Genomic DNA, 12,274 nt, shown 5'->3' with positions numbered 1-12,274 from the left:
TATACCTTACCTTACCTTTTTGTACTTTCACCTAAGTGAAAATACAAAACCCCAAAATAATATATAAAAATATGAAATGTTTAGAATTTGTAGAAAATTACACGAGATAAACAGCTCGTTACAAGTATTTTATTGTATAACGTTGAAGCGGTTTAAACCGGATTTAACACGATCATTCCAGAATGTGGACTTCGGAGAGAAATCGCTTACTTCTTGGAAACTCTTGTCTTTGAGTTCACTAACGAACGGCTTTGACTCTGCACTGGCCGCAAATTTCTCGTGGTTGATCTTTTAACAGTAAATGAACTGAAGATTAGTTCTTGTAATTAATGAAGATTGTAATAAAAATAAAATGCAAAAATATAGCAAAGAAAGAAAGAATTGGTCAAAGGCAACAAAATAATGTATTATGACCGTTTTATTTGGAAGCTACATAGTTATATTTAATATTTGAACTTAAGTTGATAGAAATAATAAAATCAGTGCAGAAATAAAGAGTAAAATTTTTAAAAACCTTGAATTTTTGTTTACAACTCTATATTTGAATATAGAATTCTCATTTTATTGCTTGTTCATAAATAGTTATTAAACAATTGTTTTTAGTTTATTGAATAGCCATACAGCTGCGTCGGTCGACGGCGAACAATGTTGTTTGTAACTGGCGACTTTATTGATAGAGTGTGACATTTAATACCCGCCTCGGTGGAGCTAACAATACGGTTCGTGCGTCTATAAATCCTTTGGCCCTGGGGACCTCACCTGATCTACAACTTTTGGTCTAAACTTTGTTTTCATTTCAAGTAATCTACGGAGGTGTATTGCGCTGAACAAAAAAAGGGGTAGAGTGGTTACAAGCCCTCGAAAAAGTTCTTAAAAAAATTCACATACTTACATGAAACTATTAGCTTTTATTGTCGTCAGAGAGGTCTTTTTGTAATCAACGAGTGAAAAAAAAAATGTCCGTTAACTGTTAAGGAGTTTCCTCGTCGGGAGCTGATCATAATTTTTGTTGGAATGGAAACTGACGCGACGTGGAAAATTTCAACCCTGTAGGTCAAGCCGAAGTCGACGAAAATTAACTTGCTAAAATTGATTACAGACAAACATCGGGAGAGGTGAAACAAAATAAACGCTTGTAATAGAAGAAAATACCTAAAAATACTATAAATTACGATTTTATTTAAAAAAAATGTATGCTGTGTATTTATACAGCAAAATCAAGCAATGTTTGAGTATGGAGAAATGTTTTAGAGCTACGCCGAAGTAGTTCGTAGCCAGGTCTACGCCGTAGCACTGTAGCTTTGACGATGCTACGCTGTAGCATTTACGCTCTGCTGTATCCACCTACGCTTCGAAGACCTCCGTTGCCTAATGGTCATCACGCTGGCCTGCTACCCTGGAGGTCCCGGGTTCGAGCCCCGGTCAGGTTAAGATGGAAAATCATCTTTTTCAGATTGACCTTTCAGATTGAACTTACTTTGGGGCTAACTAAATCTGTGTGATTTGTCCATATATTTTATCTTCATTTTATTTTTACGCTACGCTGTATCATCAACACTATGTTATAGCACCTACTATACGACGCTTAAAATATTTTTTTTTTAAGTTGAAGTTTGTTGCGCCGTTTCTTCACCTGCGCTTTGGAAGTCGACAGTAGACTTGGTTTAAGTATTTATTTGACGTCAATAAGTGATATATATCATCCTATATTGAATAAAGAATTTTGAATTTGAATTGAATTTGATTTATATTTGATTCCAAAAGAAGTAAATAACTTTTCTGAACAACAGCAAATAGCTCCCTGTCGAACGGAGAAATGTTTGTTGCAAACTAAACATACGAGGCATCGTTGGCGGTATCCATTTTCCGTGGGTGTGTCTCTGAGAGGGTTTTCCGGGATTTCTCAGTTTCAACACATGCAGGTCTATATAAAATGTATGAAGTAGATCTAGTTGAAAGTATGTCTAATCCGTCGTTAACTCTAAATATATAAATATACTATAATAAAAAAAATATTATTCAAATTAAAATACAATACTTTTGTAGACGAGAAATATAACGACATTATATTTATTTACATTGTATTAAGCAAAAGATATAAAAAGAGGTACTAATATTTTCCCGTTTAAATTTGGCCGTCAAAGCATGTTCGTAATCAATACTATAGATTACGAAGACAGGCCTTCGGGTTACGTGTTTGCTTCCCAACTCAATTTAATCCAAAACTCTTTGCTGTGAGTGATTTAAATAAGGAACCCATTCCGATAGATCCTCAGTGGGCTATGCTAATACCCGAATTAATATTATCTGTGCCCATTCTGGGTTATTCCAAATTAACTCCGTTCCCTTTGCTTTCATTTCTCATTGTGCGAGAGTATTTATGACCACCACTATATATTTGAGTGCTAAATTTATTCAGAATGACAGTGATATAGAACGCTACGTTATCTTTTTATCTAGAACGTACGTTTCTTAGATAAACAAGGGTTCATTTTCTACATTCCTTCAAACTTTTGTTATTTTGATGTAAATCGATAAATCTTTTTTTCTTGATGAATGTTTGCTTTTAACTTACTACTTGAACTAGATCCCTGTAGCTCTGGAGCTAAAGACAGATAAATGGAGGAAGAAGGGGGAGACCTCTGCTTAGTACTACTTCTTTAAATCGGTCCGGTGTGGTGGTGGTGTTCAGAGGTAAGCGCGAACAAACATTTTCTTCAGCTTAATTGTATTATGTACAATAAATACAAATTTTCCACTCAGTGACGGAAAAGTTGTATTTATTGAGTATATATTTTTTTTATGTTTAAATTAATTATCCACTAAATAAAAAGTATACGATATTTTCTTACAATAGAATGTCTATTAAGGGCTATGCACAGACTTATATTAACCATGGCTACACATATTTGGTGATAAAAGTAAGATGCCATAGAGAAATCTGACCCCCTCGCGATTTGAACACCATCTCTTACGGGGTCAGATTTCTCTGTGGCAGACTGTACCCCGGGTCCTAGGCTTGTAAATCTAATCCTCGGTACTAGCCGCCAAGCTGTCTATCTCTATCTATCTATATATCTATCTCTATCTATAAATCGCGCAGAGCGTCCGTCCGATTTGGATGTTGTTTTTTGGGTATAATCGATAATTTGTATACGACATTCTCCGCGTATTTTTTGTTATTAGAATTAAAAATGTATTTTAGTAGTTATCCAAGAGCGTATTACTCGTATTACATCCTTACTATTCGCAAGGATTTATTTACTTATTATTTTATTATAATTACGTGCAATTAATAAGTACAGTTGTGAGCAAATATACCTTATCCACCTATTTTAGTAAGAAGGTGGTGGCACTTTTATGACATGGCAAATTTAGGTGTACCAACTTAAAAACATTAATTGTAATCAATTGTAATAAATCACAGCTCTGGTATTTCACATATTAAAACATTAAAAAGACATTTCATTCCACCCTTTTCATATATCTAAAGCAACAGATTGCAAATATCTCAACTGAAACGTTTCGACAATCGTAGAAGCTGCATTGCAATGTGCCGCCATCGCTCACAATCACAACGCAGCGTCAGCACACGTCATATGTCACGTCTGTCACAACGCCGCGTCACATCTGTCACGTCTAGTGTTCATCTCGGGAGTCTGTCACTTTTTGGCGTATGCTGATATGTCTTAGTGTGTTTCGACTGTTCCTGTCTCAGCCGGTGAAACAACAAGCCACAAGTGATAAATTGCTGTTTCGATTGTTTGTATCTGTTCGAAAAGCATAAAGGTGAAGAAAATTATTAAAATGAAAAAATAAAAATAATAAGTACGTCTGTATAGATTACATCCTAATAGGTACTTTGTTAAATATAAAATGAAATCGACATACAGAAAAATGGACAATGAATGAAATGAAACACAACTCTAAAAATATCTAATATTATGTCATCGTAAAGCTACACATAAAGTGAGAATCGTAAGTTTACGCGAACTATAAAACAGTTAAACTGCTTTAGCATGTTCTGCTAATTAAGTTTGACATACGGCTGCCGACAATAGTCGTAGTCGTAAGTACAGACAGAACAAAATGGCGCTTATTGGCGACGGCGTAAAAACGTGACGTGATGATTTGCAGCGCGGAAACTGGAGATAAATTGTTGAATGATTTAACAATTGATTTGATTTGATTGACGTAAAAAGTAGATATTATTAATTAAATTACGGCTCACTCACGTGTGATTATAGACGGAAAAGTCGAATGTAGTTTCAAAATAATAGTAGATCTTGTTCAAGACGAGTGAGACTCGGTCCGCGCTGCCCCTTTCTTCACTCATAGTAACACGTGAGCGATTCGTATTTTCATTAATAAATTAAAAACTAATTTATTTGCCTCTATATAAATTCTACCTGTCGCATCTTGTAAGGTATAACTAGTATAAATTCAGTTTTATTACAACGCCGAATATCTTTTTAGTACCCGTTGTCTCACCGATTTTGAATATTAAGATGAAATTCAATATTATAGGAACTGATAATGATTTCGTGCCATTCCTACAATACCTATATTACTACATTATATGAGATTATTATAATGTGCATCAAAATACTCTCCATGTCGGTATCACTGATTACCAAAAGGTAATTATAGGTAAAAAGCTACCAAGAATTCCATATATATAACGAGATTTTTTCGTTATAAATACGTTATAAAGTATATGAAAAGTTTTACTGAACAACACTATAATTAAAAAGCAATACTAGTTTTCACCAGAATCATTCATCGAAACGACCTTACAAGGAATCTAAGTAGCCACTGAAATATTTATTGGCATTACGCCTTGTACCTGTATCTTTACATATTATAAACAAAGTCCTCTGCCGCATCTGTCTGTCTGTTCGCGATAATAAATAAATAAATAAATATATTATGTTTTTACTCGAGCGACTCAGGGACGGGCCGCTAATATTTTTTATAAAAAACAATACAAAAGTAATGTTTTTTCTAATTTGGTATATGGATGCGTCGTAATCACAAAAGTCCATATATTTGAATTTATGAGCATACGAAACATCCCGCCTCAGAAATGCTAAAATATATTTCAACATTAAAGGACATAATGCGTACGCTTGCCATATATGTTATGGGTTCGGGTATATAATGGATTAGGGTTTTGGTTTGATGCCAACCATTATGAGAGGAAATACGAAACTATTTCAATTCATATGAGTAGATATGCAGGAGCGGAAATTTTTTCAATGGTGTTTCAAATTAGCACCCCGTAAATAATTATGTTGAATATAGGTATTTCAAGCGAGAAGTTTTTTTTGTTTCTTGTGGAATATTGTAGGTTTTAGACATTGGTATTTGTCATTGGTTTTTTGAAGTGTTTTAAACAAATCTATTTAGTGTCTTCAACATACAAATCTCTTGAAAAGAAGTAAGTGTGTATGTGTCATCCTATCGCCGGTGGACTGTAAGAGATCTCCACATGGGATAAGTCCGCCATTGTACATGTAACTATCTCGTATTAATTGCAATTTTTGTACTTATTTTCGTGCAATAAAACCAGTAGATATAGATAAGTACTTCCGAATAAATTATCCATTCATATCATGTAAAACAATATGCCGTCAAAAACATGCTGTAAAAAAACAAGTCTCGCAGCTCTGTTTTTCTACCGTAAAAAGTTGTGAGATCCATGTAATACCAATTCGTTTAATTTATTTATTACCTACTTAAGGGACCTTCTGTCTTAAGTTATTACGTAAGTTATTATCATCATATCAATATCAAAAATCTTTTACGTTTTAAATAAATAGATCGACTTTGCTATCGCATTGGACCCCATGCAGATTACGGATAAGTTTGCGCACACAGTCACAACGGAGCGCTTCGTTCGATACTCGCTATAAAAAAGCCGCAAGCTATAATACAGTGCTAGAATACAATCTTCCATTTCCGCATAATAACTATCCCATTTACCGACTCCAAGAAGCAGATAATCCCCCCTTGTTAGGGAGTCACCGAGCTCTGGGAGATTGAATTCTTCATCCAGATGATAGGAAAAGGAGACGTGTTGTTATACTTCAGTTTTATATATACTATACCTACTGCCTATTTAATGTTTAAATGTTAGGTCAGGTATTTGAAAATTAGGTAGTTGAAAGACTGATGGCTAAATTTCTATGAAAACTAGAGGACTTCGGTTGGATTCTAGTGTTAGGTACGTCGTTGGACTAATTCATTACAATGCATATAATTTGAAAACTAATTAATTATTTAAAATATTGTGACAAGAGTTTATTTTCTTGTTTGTAACGAGCACGAATTAATATATCATGGCAGTCTCTTCTTTTCTTCTATCATTGAATGACTCTGTGACGTTATAGCTCGTTGAATATTTATATCCCTCAGAGTTTACGAGACAGCCAACTAATTCTGAGAGCTGTAAATAAAATAGTTACTTATTTGCTGTACAACAGTCTTAATTAGGATTTACAACCGCTTAATTAGAGTTGGATAATAATATCGGTACGTGGACATTCGGACGGTGGGAAGGGATATTATCAAACTATATTTTCAATTATAGACTTTGCTTAATAATAGATAAGGATGAGGTCGTAAGGATAAATTGTATCTTACTGTGAATTTATATGTGACATTCTTAGGATCCAGAACCAATTTAGTCTGGGAGTCAGAATAAACAGCAAATAATTATTATGTCTCGGAAGACAATATCCGGGGCTGCGGTATAAACAGACCACTTGAGAAGTCCTTGCAAACAAGCTCGGCTCCGACTTACCCGACTTGTTGATGTTTCTGCTTATTGCACTGAAAATAAGTATAGCAAGAATGTGAAATTTCTCAATTTATATGAAATTTTTTACTCGGACTTTTGATTAGTCAACGAGCTCAAGTTTAGATAACGCTTTCTCCTAAAATGGTTGATGATCGTAGTAAAGCATATTGGAATTTTGTACGATGTCCTAGGAAAGAGATACTTAATGCGTCAAGGCAGCGTGACGCGACGTGAGACATTACAAAGTGTCAAATTTTATTAGGTACTTGTGGCTTGTATCAGCGTATTTATGCATAAAGACACCTATCACGCATACGCTGTTATGTACCCAGTCTTCTTTCTCTTCGAGTGTGTGGTTACCTACTAATACTGGTGTCAGATTTTATTCAAGTCACCTAAAGGCATTTAACATGACTTACAACTTCCTACGGCGCCGAGTAGCAAGTAATCGCATACACACTAGTGAACTTAAACTGTCAACTTAAGGTTTCCTCACGATGTTTTCCTTCACTGGAAGCAAATTATGGTCTATGAAATCTAATACATGAGTCAGATTGGTACAAACACATGTGGCACGAGTTAGACTCGAGCCTTTCGATCACAGTCGGATGGTATTAACCGCTTGACCACCGCTTCAACCCCATACCCAGTGCCACAACGCGTCGTGCAGCGTGTTGTTCACCTAGGACGTTGGGTCAGCTATAATAGCTACACTACGCTAGTTAGCTCAATAAATCTCAGGCGAAGTTCCGGCATTCGCAATGGAACACAGACTGATAAGCAAAAAGAATGACGTAATTTATGCTCGGCATAATTACCTAGTTTCGTATCGTTGCATTTGTTTGTTGCTTTCGATATTTCTTGTCAGTCATTAATTCATTTTCTAAAACAAGTGGGCTATGTCTGAATCTTTTTGTCTGTCAAAACATTTTTTTTGAATATTTGTCTCTGTTTATTTGCCCAACAAGCAAAAACCACTGGATGCAATTGGATGCGGTTTTTATGCAAAGTTGTATAGCGGTTAGTCTAACTTAAAATCTGGGACAGGTTCACTTAAGTTGTTTTGCTTAGAACCCAAGATATTTTGACAATAATAAGTTGACCAGATGCACGAAACAAATGTCGTATACACAAAGTGTCTACAAACGCATTGTTTATAATATGTAATTATTATATATTTATATGAATGTGTTAAACACTAGGTAAGAGCGTGTTCCCATTGCTCAGTCGCACTGCGTCGTTTTCCATCATGTTGACATCCGTCGACGGATCAACGTAGAAGAACGGAGAAGTTTCAACGCATAGCAACGCACGTCAGTGTCAAAACCTATGCAAAACAATGTGAGCAATGGGAACTCAACAACAGAACATCAAAAATGTAACATTTAATTTTTTTGTTACGCTTAGTTTTATTTGTACTTATGTTGTTAAAATAAAACACTATAGGTACACTGCACTTGGAGGGTGATAAGACTCGTAAAATATGGTTTTATGAAGCTTGTTTACGAGCTGCTATATTTGTCGGTGGATTTGGGAGATAATTAGAGAACACGAGCTTACAGGTAAATAACTTGCTATGATAAGTTGTTGAAACAGTTCATTGAAATTTAACAAATAGCCACGAAATCCATTTTAACATACCGCGTAGACATACTTAGTTGGTATTAAGTACATTCAGAATTTCCTCAGTTTTTGCTCCCGTTACATTTTAGTGGCTTTGCCTACTACATCTATACTATTATTATAGAGGTAAATAAGCGTTTGAAGCGTTTGTGAGTTTGTATGTTTGAGGCGGGTAATCTCCGAAAGTACCGAACCGATTTCAAAAATTATTTCACCTTTGTAAAGGTATATTATCCAAGATTGCTATAGGCTATATTTTATCTCAAAAGCCCAGGGCAACGTCTAGTCATTTCTAAATTTCTTTCATGTAGGAATTATACTTATCTCAATGGCCATTAAAAAGACATATTAAAAATAACGGGGCATACGGAATATAACAAAGAATAATATAATGCAGTCATTTTATTGTGGGTTTTTTAAATATATAGAATGATTCAAAGGGAAGGTTTGGGTGTATAATTTATTAAGGTTTTACCCGGGCGACGCGGATAAAGAGAGCGAGTAGGCCACTGATATCGACATCCGAATGCAGTAATGAATTCTCCGCAGATCGAATCCCAGCATTCACCCGATGCAAAACAAGGGCCTATCTGAATATTCAGGAGATCGTCGACAAGTTTTGCTTGCTCGCTAATCATTTTATTCCTGAGATTTTGCGATTCCTACGCCTGAAATTGCTTCCATTCTTCTCGATTTTCAATCCTTTTTGATCTCGGCAAAACGATATAGGAGTTTCACAAGAGTTTTATTTACAAGATTGGTATTAATACATAAATCTAATTTTATGGCTAATAAATTTATTAGCCATAAAATTAGATTTACGTATATTAATACTTACAAGTTATATCAGGAGATTAAAGATGCATATGCTACACGAATGACAGTTATTTTCTTTGTATGAACGCTTAGGCCTTACGGTTTTTACATGCAACACACTTACTTTCATATTTTTTATATTTCTTTTGAAGTGATAAGTAGGTACAGTACAAGTAATGTTAAATGAAACGCTAGTGTATTAACAAAAAAAAAAAAACAAAATATGCGTTGGCATCTAACATTAAAAATGACCCTTTAATAAGATATATAACTTTGCTTTCTTAACAATATTGAATTTAAAAAATTTAGTAATCCAGAGCGATAGGTAATGATGTTTTCGGGACCGGTCCGGGTTACGGGATTAGTCTGTGGCGGGTGTGTTTAATGGCCTGGACCGGGACACGAACACGGACTTTCGGCTACAGGGACAAACAATCCTCTGTACTAGTTTAGTAATAGCACAGAAACAAAACTCACAGTCTTTGAGAATTTATACATATATTTCAATGTGGGTATGGGGAAATTATTTTACTTTTCTGTAGGCCAAATATGGCAATAGGTCTAAATGCATACAGAGCATCATACTTATTTTAAGTCTGATTTGCCTCTCTCCAATGAGGTCTGTATAGTACAATGTACCTACAGTTGATAAACTTCTGTACCTCGGTTATTTGATTCCAGAGCTATCCCCGATTTATTATTATACTGGGAGCGCTCTGTTTTACAGTGAAAAAGAAAAAGGTTGGTGCGCTGCGGCGGTATAAATTCTAGGAGGTATTTCCTGGGTGACGCTTTTGTATTATAGATGAGGATCTGCTTCATCAATTTTTCGTATCAGAAGAGATTCTTAGGTTATTAAGAAATTAATAATTTTTATTTATGATAAAGAAAACTGAATGGATAAGTTTCATAATTTCCGTGAGAATTTGGAATTCTGGATTGTCCATAAGATAGTACTCCTTGTGATAAAAATAAAGTAAACAAATAATTATATTGCATTTTTATTTAATTTGCCTTAACCTGCGCAAAATAAAGCAAAGGACCCCATTTTATCTGAACGATTAAAGTTAACGTCAAAGTTTATTGGTGCAACCCACCCATAAAACCTACACAAGCAACGCCGCTGCACGCGATTTAATTTTCACAACAAATGTGTGGTAAACTTTACAACAACGACAAACTGTTTTCAGCTCAAAAACTGAGCCGGTTGAATAGGCGCCACTTTTTGTTGCGCAACTTTCTGCTGCGCAACTCTTGTCTCTTGTTGTTTGTGTTTTTGTATTTACACTGCGATTGTCACAATGCAACTTCGAACGTGAAACTTTGCGATTATTGTGTCATGTTCCTGAATAAAACTGGTTACATTCATACATTACAGTATTCAGTTGCAATTTACATATGCGTATTTTTTACAATAATGAAAAATACTAAAAATATTTTTATTTCATAAAATTACATAGTTATTTTTGGTAAGTTTAATATAGTTTTTATTTTAGTTTTATTATTAAATAATTTATCATAAACCTAAAAATATGTGGTTTATGATAAAGCATAGGTACAGTTTATCAAGAAAGTGAAGAAGTTAAATGAGGGTGCTGTCTCCTGTTGGCTGGCAAGACCACCCAGTCTTGTCATCAACCAATCTTGAGCAATTCATTTGGCATTGCAATGGACAAAAATGTAGTTGGACAGAAATCGGGTTTATTTACTTCTTGACAGACTGTATCAATCTCAGTGAAGTAAAAATATAAATAATATACTTTTTATTATTTAGTAACATAATGGCTTTTTAATTTCTGCTACAATTTTTTTGTATAACTATACTGATCCACAATCGAGGTTCTATTTTCCGAAGTCTGCAAACCGTGAAATAAACGCATTTAAATGAAACTGCACGCTCCACAAATTTTAAGGTTTTTTTTTATTGATCTCAATTTATTCGTCCTGGGACGATTCAAATTTAAAATAGCGATAAATACATTTTTTATTTTTACGTGTTTCCGTTTGCATCTATAGAATTCTGGTGTAGTTTGATTCAGAAATATTTAAATAAAAAAATTATTTACCGTGAACTAAGATGCCACAAGATTTTAGAAGAGGTCACTAGATTTTATATTATATTAGCAGCCGTCCGCGACTTCATCGTTGTTTATTCATATTCATGTCCCTTCTGAAGACCTATTTCTCTGTGCTAAATTTTATCAAAATCCAGTCCAGTTGTTTTAGACTTTAATCCTTACTTAAAGAAAAACAAATAATTTCTTTCTTAGATTTGTAGAGTGTATATTTTTGTTAAAGAACTCTGGGTTCCGACGCTCAATAAGAAACCGGGAAAACGCTCAGATAGAGAGAGAGAGAGAGAGAGAGAGAGAGAGAGAGAGAGAGAGAGAGAGAGAGAGTATATATTTTGTGTGATCTTGATATAGGTAAATATGATTTTTTTTTCAATCAAAAGTTGAAAATAGAAGGCAACACAACATCGCGAGCGAGGCCTAGGGCACTCGAGTCATCAGAAAAATGCTAGATGGTGCGGAATGATTGGCGTGTGATGCGGAGCCGGGATGGTACAGCCAACTGCAAGTCAAGCCAACACACAGTGAACTCTACGCTGTGGTAATATAGACGAATTTGCTATGTGTTCGGGCAGGTTGATATCCTACCAACCTTTTTATTTCAGCATTGCGGCAAATGAGGCAACCATCATCAGGTGCGAAGTCGTGTACGAAATGTGATAGAAGCTTAACTGAATTAATTGGGTTTTTGAGAGGGGCAAAATACATGAAGCAATATAATTGTTTGTATTCATATAAATTACAATTAGTATAAACTGGGAAATACTTAAGTAATGAGAATATTGTGGGCTTTTCTTATTATGTTTGATAATCAACTTTTGAGGATTGTCCTTGCAAGTAAGAGTTGGTTGCGCCAGTCAACTTTGACGTGCGTAGAAAAACGCAACGTACGCCATTTTGTCTAAACGTCAGCGGCGCACTGATCAAAGTTAACGTGAAAGTTGACTGGCGCAACTCACCA

At 34.9% G+C, this 12,274-nt stretch overlaps 1 protein-coding gene and 1 long non-coding RNA gene across 2 annotated transcripts in view; both read right to left on the bottom strand.

The window, feature by feature from the left end:
* The window catches only part of LOC128671200 (inactive dipeptidyl peptidase 10), an 85,010-nt gene that overhangs the window by 24,475 nt on the left and 48,261 nt on the right, over nucleotides 1-12,274 (bottom strand). The window lies entirely within an intron of this gene.
* On the bottom strand, nucleotides 4,031-7,708 carry LOC135309731 (uncharacterized). Its single transcript, XR_010369915.1, has 4 exons — nucleotides 7,621-7,708; nucleotides 7,222-7,312; nucleotides 6,646-6,834; nucleotides 4,031-6,448 (listed from the first exon to the last, which is right to left on the bottom strand). It is a non-coding gene; the product is annotated as an uncharacterized LOC135309731 (long non-coding RNA).

The sequence above is a fragment of the Plodia interpunctella genome, chromosome 1, assembly GCF_027563975.2.
Source record: "Plodia interpunctella isolate USDA-ARS_2022_Savannah chromosome 1, ilPloInte3.2, whole genome shotgun sequence".
Taxonomy (NCBI): Eukaryota; Metazoa; Arthropoda; class Insecta; order Lepidoptera; family Pyralidae; genus Plodia; species Plodia interpunctella.
This window is presented reverse-complemented; position numbering and strand designations above follow the sequence as displayed.